The 8,506-nt window shown below is 40.5% G+C and overlaps 1 pseudogene across 1 annotated transcript; it reads right to left on the bottom strand.

The window, feature by feature from the left end:
* Positions 1-6,595: 6,595 nt before the first annotated feature.
* Positions 6,596-8,304, bottom strand: LOC311341133 (annotated as a pseudogene). Its single transcript has 5 exons — positions 7,950-8,304; positions 7,800-7,858; positions 7,544-7,680; positions 7,301-7,423; positions 6,596-6,918 (listed from the first exon to the last, which is right to left on the bottom strand). The product of its transcript is annotated as an uncharacterized misc_RNA (transcript).
* Positions 8,305-8,506: the final 202 nt, after the last annotated feature.

Genomic DNA, 8,506 nt, shown 5'->3' with positions numbered 1-8,506 from the left:
ACCAGTGTGTGTATGAACAGGACCTCATACACACTGTGTATGAACAGGACCTCATACACCAGTGTGTGTATGAACAGGACCTCATTCACACTGTGTATGAACAGGACTTCATACACACTGTGTATGAACAGGACCTCAAACACCAGTGTGTGTATGAACAGGACCTCATACACACTGTGTATGAACAGGACCTCATACACCAGTGTGTGTATGAACAGGACTTCATACACACTGTGTATGAACAGGACCTCATACACCAGTGTGTGTATGAACAGGACCTCATACACCAGTGTGTGTATGAACAGGACCTCATACACCAGTGTGTGTATGAACAGGACTTCATTCACACTGTGTATGAACAGGACCTCATACACCAGTGTGTGTATGAACAGGACCTCAAACACCAGTGTGTGTATGAACAGGACTTCATACACAGTGTGTATGAACAGGACTTCATACACAGTGTGTATGAACAGGACCTCATACACCAGTGTGTGTATGAACAGGACCTCATTCACACTGTGTATGAACAGGACTTCATACACACTGTGTATGAACAGGACCTCATACACACTGTGTATGAACAGGACTTCATACACACTGTGTATGAACAGGACCTCAAACACCAGTGTGTAAGAACAGGACCTCAAACACACCATGTATGAACAGGACCTCATACCTACAAACACATCTATGAATCCCAGCATTGTGTCTGAACATACATCCACATCCGCCTCCATGGTCGTCGATGAGCTCTTCCATACGAGCGGAGCTGAAGCGCATTGCAGAGCCCAGCATGTTTTTTTAATACCCCATAGCACACAGCAAGAGATACATCCAACACTTAAAACAGATTTCATGATTTAAGCACAAATGTGCTTCAGTGTTGTTAGAAAAAACTATCTTTTTATCACAGCTGTGAGAATATATATGCTGAGGGATAAATAAACATATGTATACAACATATAACCTATAAGTAATAAAGAATTTTTTTGTTCATATATATATGTAAAAATATGTGTGTGTATATATACAGTATATATATACATATATTTATAAAACGGGTGGCTTAAATCAAGCAATCTGATTGGTTCATAACTGTTGTATAATGAGCGTATACACACAGCTATGACGCCCATTCAGTTTGCAGTTCCGTATCTCTCCGCCCCTAACGTGAACTGTTGTTTATTTATATATAAAAGCAATAGCATAGTTTACTGAAGCCTAAAAATATGTTGATTGATGGAGAGGGTGGCAGCCAGGAGGGACTACATTTTTGTATTCGTAAAAAAAATGCTTTTCCGACTTTCTCGTTTTTTCAAAATTGAGAGTGTCTATGACTTTCATTTCGCCATACTTAACTGTGGTATAATGAGAACATTCCACAGCCTGACGTGATCTATTGCTTAAATATATATATATATATATATATATATATATATATATATATACCTGTGTATATATATCGGGCTTACACATTGCAATATCACTATGCCGTTTTGGAAGCATAGGAGCATTGGAAGTTATTGTGTAGCAGTAAGGGTTTGTCGGTCATTGTGTAGCAGTAAGGGTTTGTTGGTCATTGTGTAGCAGTAAGGGTTTGTCGTCATTGTGTAGCAGTAAGGATTGGTTGTCATTGTGTAGCAGTAAGGATTGGTTGTCATTGTGTAGCAGTAAGGGTTTGTAGGTCATTGTGTAGCAGTAAGGGTTTGTCGGTCATTGTGTAGCAGTAAGAGTTTGTCAGTCATTGTTTAGTCATCATCACGTCATTACAGAGACATGTTCTCATGCGTTGCAAAAAAGGCTCTATGGGGGGGGGGGACTTAGTGTTCTTCAAAGGGGGTCCCGCTGTCTCAACCCTGTACAGACCCCTAGGGCGATTCGATTCTCGATAACTTTTAGTCCATCCTAACCATTGTACCTAAATGTAACACAGCTCCAACCCAAAACAAACTCAAAGGCCAGTAATCCTCTGTGGTCCGTGCAGCTATTTGAAAGCGGTCACAGTGTTTACATCAGGGACAGTAGCAGGGAGAGGGTCGCACAAAGGGTTGCAGAGAGGGCCCCGGGGACTCCAGTGTGTCTACTACTGCCCGTCTCCAGCAGGTATCAGCCCCAGGCTGTACGGCTGCTTGCTTAGGGGTGCACAGAGAGAGGCCTGCAGTGTTTAGTAGCAGATAAGTGTGGTTTTTATTACATGATTATATGAATGTGCAAATAATGACCAGCCAAGCATCCTATCACGTACTCATACACATATCCCGTACACATATACATACATGTATCACAGACAAATCACATATATCATATACACCTCACACAGACATATTACATACATATGTTCATGCTGAAGTGACAGAGAGGAGAGGAAATTAACATGAAAATAAAATAAAAAGCCCTCACAGAGAACAAAGCTGAACACCTGGATACAGTGAGACTGGATGTGAACCCCCTATACCTGGAGACAGTGAGACAGCACAGACCCACCTGGAGACAGTGAGACAGTGTGTGAACACACCCACCTGGAGACAGTGAGACAGTGTGTGAACACACCCACCTGGAGACAGTGAGACAGTGTGTGAACACACCCACCTGGAGACAGTGAGACAGCGTGTGAACACACCCACCTGGAGACAGTGAGACAGCACAGACCCACCTGGAGACAGTGAGACAGCGTGTGAACACACCCACCTGGAGACAGTGAGACAGCGTGTGAACACACCCACCTGGAGACAGTGAGACAGCGTGTGACGGCCTGCTGTGGTGCCAGCCTCCTCCCAGAACACTGGAGGTCGCTGAATAATATATACAAACTAATTAGGCAGATGATGAGCTGAGGCGTGTGTGTGTGTGTGTGTGTGTGTGTGTGTGTCCTAAGATCCACACTGGAGACGGCAGGCAGCTGTAATGTTCTCATAATGGGGTGAATTCAGAGTGTTACAGGCCCCTACTAAGTGGTAAATGGCGTTTTAAGTTGCTAAGCGATGCATCACCTCATACTCCACAGAGATTGCAACTTGAACTCAACTCGGCTAAACTTAAAAAGTCATCCAAATTCGAGTCAGAGCACGTTTCCTCAAACAAAAGTCTGTTCTATTCTTTTGTTTTGCCATTGTCAACAGTGCTCGGTCACAGTGAAGCGACATTCAATGCACACGTTCACATGGGACACATTCATTAGCTCCAAAGCGGTGCACGCACGCACACACACACACACACGCACAGGCACATCTACACACGCACACACGCACACACACATACACACACATGCACACACGCACACACAAATGCCCACACACACACACACAGCAAAATTGGCAGTGTAAATCCAACACTTAAAGAGTAAATTTTAACACTATTCCAGATAACATACGTTCCCTATCTACAAAGTGTTAAAGTAACACTTGCCATAGAGTTCAATTCTGAGAGTTAAATCAACTCCGGTAAGAGTTAATATTTGTGACTATATAACACTGAAAAGTGTTACTGAAGTTTTACACTATGATGAAAATAACACTGATAAGTGTTAGTAACATTTGACACGTGTTAATCAGAATTAACGCCTAATGGGTGCTAGACTTACTTAACACCGAGACTACTCCCTAGTGTTGACACAACACAAAATATCCATGTCTTAAAACAAATTTATTAAAATCCTTAACCCTTGATTTTACAGAGACTTTACTTGCAGATGAAAAAGCATTGTTTTTAAGAGACATGGTACAATCTGCACTTCTATATGAACAAACATTGTTAAAGGGATAGTACCAATTTGACGGGCCTCATTTTCAACACCCAGTCTATGCCTACTGGTGCATTCTTTTCCCCTTCATACTGCACGCATTACCATGTTTTGGTTTAACAAATAATGCAATTTAAAGCTATGGCAAGTCAATGATAAACAGCAGCCCCTACTGAACTCCAGTTAAAACACTCCAGAGTACCCAAAGCTAGCCAAATATGAACGGTTTGACAGAAAATCGTACAAATAGGATTAAGATAAAAGATAACATCTATTTTAAAAAGGTAGAATTAGATAAACTGTTTTTAAACACTGCAATGTTAAATATTAAGTGTAGAGCATTCTGGTTACTGATTCTATCTTCAACACTAAAAATGAGTCAAGGCTGCATTAGATAGCAATATGGAACTACATAAAGGGAGGAATCTGTTGATCCATACCCCATTTGAACATCCACTGGTTTAAAGTAGACCAACTCCTGAACATGAACCACCTTAACTGCCTGGAATGGCTTTAAACCTATTCTAAATGCATGGTAATGTTCATCAAAACAAACTGTTTCTACACCTGAGCCAGTAAGTGTAACTTGCTCAACTTTCACAATAACAGTCTGGATTTGACAAAATACTGGCATCTCAGCAGCTACCTCAACGCACACCAATAAACCAGGCCGATATTCAGTGCCATTGTGTTTTACCCATTTTACTGACAGAACATTAGTAGATAGTTCAGTGTTTAGTTTAGCAGCAATTTCAGGGCCTTCCTTCAATTTGCTTAGCTGCAACATTTTTCTTGGACCAATAGTTAATCTACACTGGTTGACTGATTCCAAATAAAAGGCCATGTATCTTTGATGTTTTTTGGCCAACGTCTTAGTGATATTTTTGAAACTCTTAAGCTGGGTCTTAAAAAAGTTATGTTTTGCCTCGTAACGCATACACCAAGTGTGCAAAATTGGTCCAATTTCCCCTATACATCGAGGATAGTGTGTCATGAAATGATGCTTAGGTAGGAGGTTTTTAGTAGGAAATACATGCTTAAAAAGCTGATGATGCTCAACAATAATGTGTTTCAGGAAGATGGTCATACCATATGTTACAATAGGAGAAAATGCAATATCCATAATCTGCAGAAGCAACGTTAAAAGATGCCAGCACTCATCATCTCTCTGCACTATATTGCCAAATATCAATGGCATGTTACGCAACAAACACCAGGACTGTATGGCATTAAGGCCCAAGTCGTTGCTTCCATCAAATAACTTGACTGCAGGGGGATGATTTCTCCTTTCAGAGTAGCCATAGTTAAATGACTCTATTCTACGTGCCATCTCTCTTGCAGTTATGATGTTCACCGGAACATACTCCAATACAAGTTTAAGCTCAAACTGTCCTACTCCTTCTAAAACGTCATGCATGATATCGACAGAATAATTTTCAACTGTGTGGAAATATTGCAGAGAGTTCAATAAACATGAACGCTTGACACCATAAACATGAGTTAGCTGTGGATTTGTTTGTGCAGTATGGCAATATTCTTCATGCATTGCTTTTGTTCAGAATATCACACTTTCCTCATCTTCACAAAAAAACAGTTTGAAAAGGACTTTTTTCTAACAGACAAAAGCGACAGCAATTCCTTGCACTGAATGATTCCACTAACCCAAACAAGCTATGAATGCCAACATTATCCCTGGTGACTTGCACGATACTGCCATGTACAGGACTTTTTAATGCGGGAACCTTGATCCCATCAGTTTCAAGCATTTTTAGGTCACTGACGATGGGTTGAAGTATGGCGTCAAACCCATATGTTTTAATGTCCTGGGCATGAAACAGTGCACACAAATGTATATTTACCAAAGTTAAATTTACCTTTGGGGGAAAATTTCTCAGTGTAAAATATATACCCCCCAATTTATGTATACCTTTTTTAGATCCCAATGGGTTAGAGGTCTCAAAGTCATCATAAAATAATTGAATTTGCAATGCACAACTGTCAATAGAAAAAAGAGGATGTCTCTTCATATACAACCCATCTTTCAAATCAAAATATACATTGTCCTTGGGAGTATGGCTAGATGTCAACATATCCCTGAGGTTTGGATTTTCCAGAAAAGACTAATGTTTGCAGAATTGGAACATAGGCAAATTTGTCTGTTACAACGACTTGATCATATGTTCCAGTAGATCTGTTTCTTCTATTTTCAAATCTGACACCAAGTACTTTTTCAACAGGTTGAACGGTTTTCCATTTCTTCTCAAAGAATACGTTTCGTTTTGATTCTGTATTCAGCGAGGTAAAAGGATTTTCAAGTTTTTCAAACAGTTGTTCTACTTTATCTTTAGAAGCAGCATCCTGAGACGCTAAGCATTTCAACGCTGCATCTTTGGCTTGACTCTGCACTTTGAGTACTACCTCTTCCATATTCGACACTAAAGTATTTCACGTAGACTGGCCTACACCACAAACCTGAAGATGTGCAATAGCAGATGCACACATATCCTGAATACTGGCGTTCGATACTGGCACAACTTCAGAGCTACTAGCTGCCACAACTTGAGAGCTACTAGCTGCCACTTCAAAATGTTGTGACGACGCATTAATTGCAACATCACTTTCAACAATAACACTCGGTTCAACTTCATGCTCAATATCCTTTGCATGTTTTGATGTTAAGTGTTTTCTGAAACATGACAACAGCTTTCTTGAGCACATTTTAATTGAAGTGACTTTCCAGAACACAAACCGTGACTCAGTCTTAAATGCCTGATAAGCATGATGATACTAACAAAATGGGTCCGGCAAACAAAACAAATTATCCCCATTCTAATTATTTTTCTCTTCTTCTTTCTACTGTAGCAGTCTAGAGCGAATCTCTGCAACACGTGGGCTCTCCCGGACTTTGCCAATGTCTATGTTGTACACAGTGGTCTGTACAAAGGTGTACATGTTTTGAAGCATCTTATTGTACATGATACCAAACACAAAGTGTGCCTTTCAACAAAGAGTTTGTTGAAAGCGCCAAGAGAACTGGTTGACCTGCATGGTATGGCCTGCTTGTCGATAATGATGAAGAACTCATGGATGGTGGCCCTGTTCATCCCGATGGCAAGGAGATAGGGCTGGGTGGCGCTGGTGATGGCATCAACATGTTCCTGGATGCTCGTTCCACTCTGATAAAAGATACATAGAAGATCACAGATTAAAATGCTTTAATCTGGTTCAAGACGGTAATTATTAATACAGGTACAAAAATAAGATTTAAATATATCTCATATTTTGAAAGTTTAAGTGGCATAAGAGATGATTTCCAGGTTGTGTATCAATCCATCAATTTAACATAACAGATGTTGGAAAAACACAAGTGCTGAACAGCTCTGATGACTAGTCGACAGAAGCTCTTAAATGAGACATTTTAAGTATAATTATACCAGATGTGCAATATTTCTCTTTTCCCAAGCCTTGAAATCTTCATTAATTGTCATTACTTAAATGACAATTTAAAAAAAAGAACAAAAAACAACTCTTGACATTCCTCTAACCAACAACACAAACCTTCATGAACACAACCAGATTATTTTCAGCCTGGGTTGCTGACGCCAGGTCTTTTTCGGCCTTGGGCTGAAGGAGGAATCAGGTGGAGGAGGAGGATGATTGAGGAAAGATCACTGTCCCATCCTATACACAGATACAAAAGAAAGAAAACATTTTAAAGCTACAGCTGAACAAAGAATAAACCGGGGAATCATAAAGTCCATAGGAAAAAGTCCTAGCATTAGATGAAGTACAACAACCTACCAGAGCCAAGAGAGGCCTCATCCACTTCTCTTTCATTGGCTGTAGCTTCTGCACAATAAATAAGTTCCTCAAGGTCACCCGTTGTAGGGAGAGCCTTGCTCTGCTGGATTATCTTTTGTTTGAAAGTAGTAGGCCACCTATATGGACAAATACTTATTTAAACCAATGTTAAATTCCACAAACTGGATTTATTTAATCTATATAATGATCTATAATGATCTATTTATAATAATAATACTATAGAGTTCGAACCAACCTTTCCAAAAACTTGGCAGAAACATCTTCCCCAAACTGCAAGAGGAAGTCTTGCTCAACCTGCAATAGATAAATGACATAGCAAGATTAAAGAAACATAAAAGTGATTTGTAGATTATTTGTAGTGTTGTATGCTTAAACACTCAATAACCAGGCCTTTGACATCACGGAAGCGTGGAAATTCAGTGAAGATGTCTGATGATTTCTCTTCATCTAGGAGGATCCGACGACGATAATGAAATCTTCATCTCAATCTTCATCTTCTGTTTGATAGTGGCCTCATCAGACGAATACTTCATGAATGAGATGGCCTCCTTGCATTGTTCTTCGGTTATGGTCACCTCAGGACTTTGGTGGTGTATTGGTGCATCTCTTTTAGCTTTCGGCCCTCCACCAGTCGGAAGAGGAGAAGCACTGGTCCCTGCTGTGGCGTTGCTCCTCTGGATGGTTTTGAGCCTCCATGCTAAGTAACCAGTGCCACTTTCACCATCATAGAAATGCTCCATTAAAATTAAAACAAACAATAATTACTAAGTAGAAAACGGTACTTTTGTACACCCAACACTTTTACTCCCTAAAGAACATGAACCGCGACATAGAGGAGAAAGGGCTTGTTGCCGTATGCGGACTCGGAGCTGCCCCCTGCTCCGCCGCCGGGGGAGATCCTGCGTCGGCGCTCCCGGACTCCGTGTCGCAGTTCAACCGACG

This window comes from Micromesistius poutassou, assembly GCF_964030765.1.
Source record: "Micromesistius poutassou genome assembly, chromosome: 3".
Classification (NCBI taxonomy): Eukaryota; Metazoa; Chordata; class Actinopteri; order Gadiformes; family Gadidae; genus Micromesistius; species Micromesistius poutassou.
Note: the sequence above shows the minus strand (reverse complement) of the source record. Positions and strands in the feature narration are given on the sequence as shown.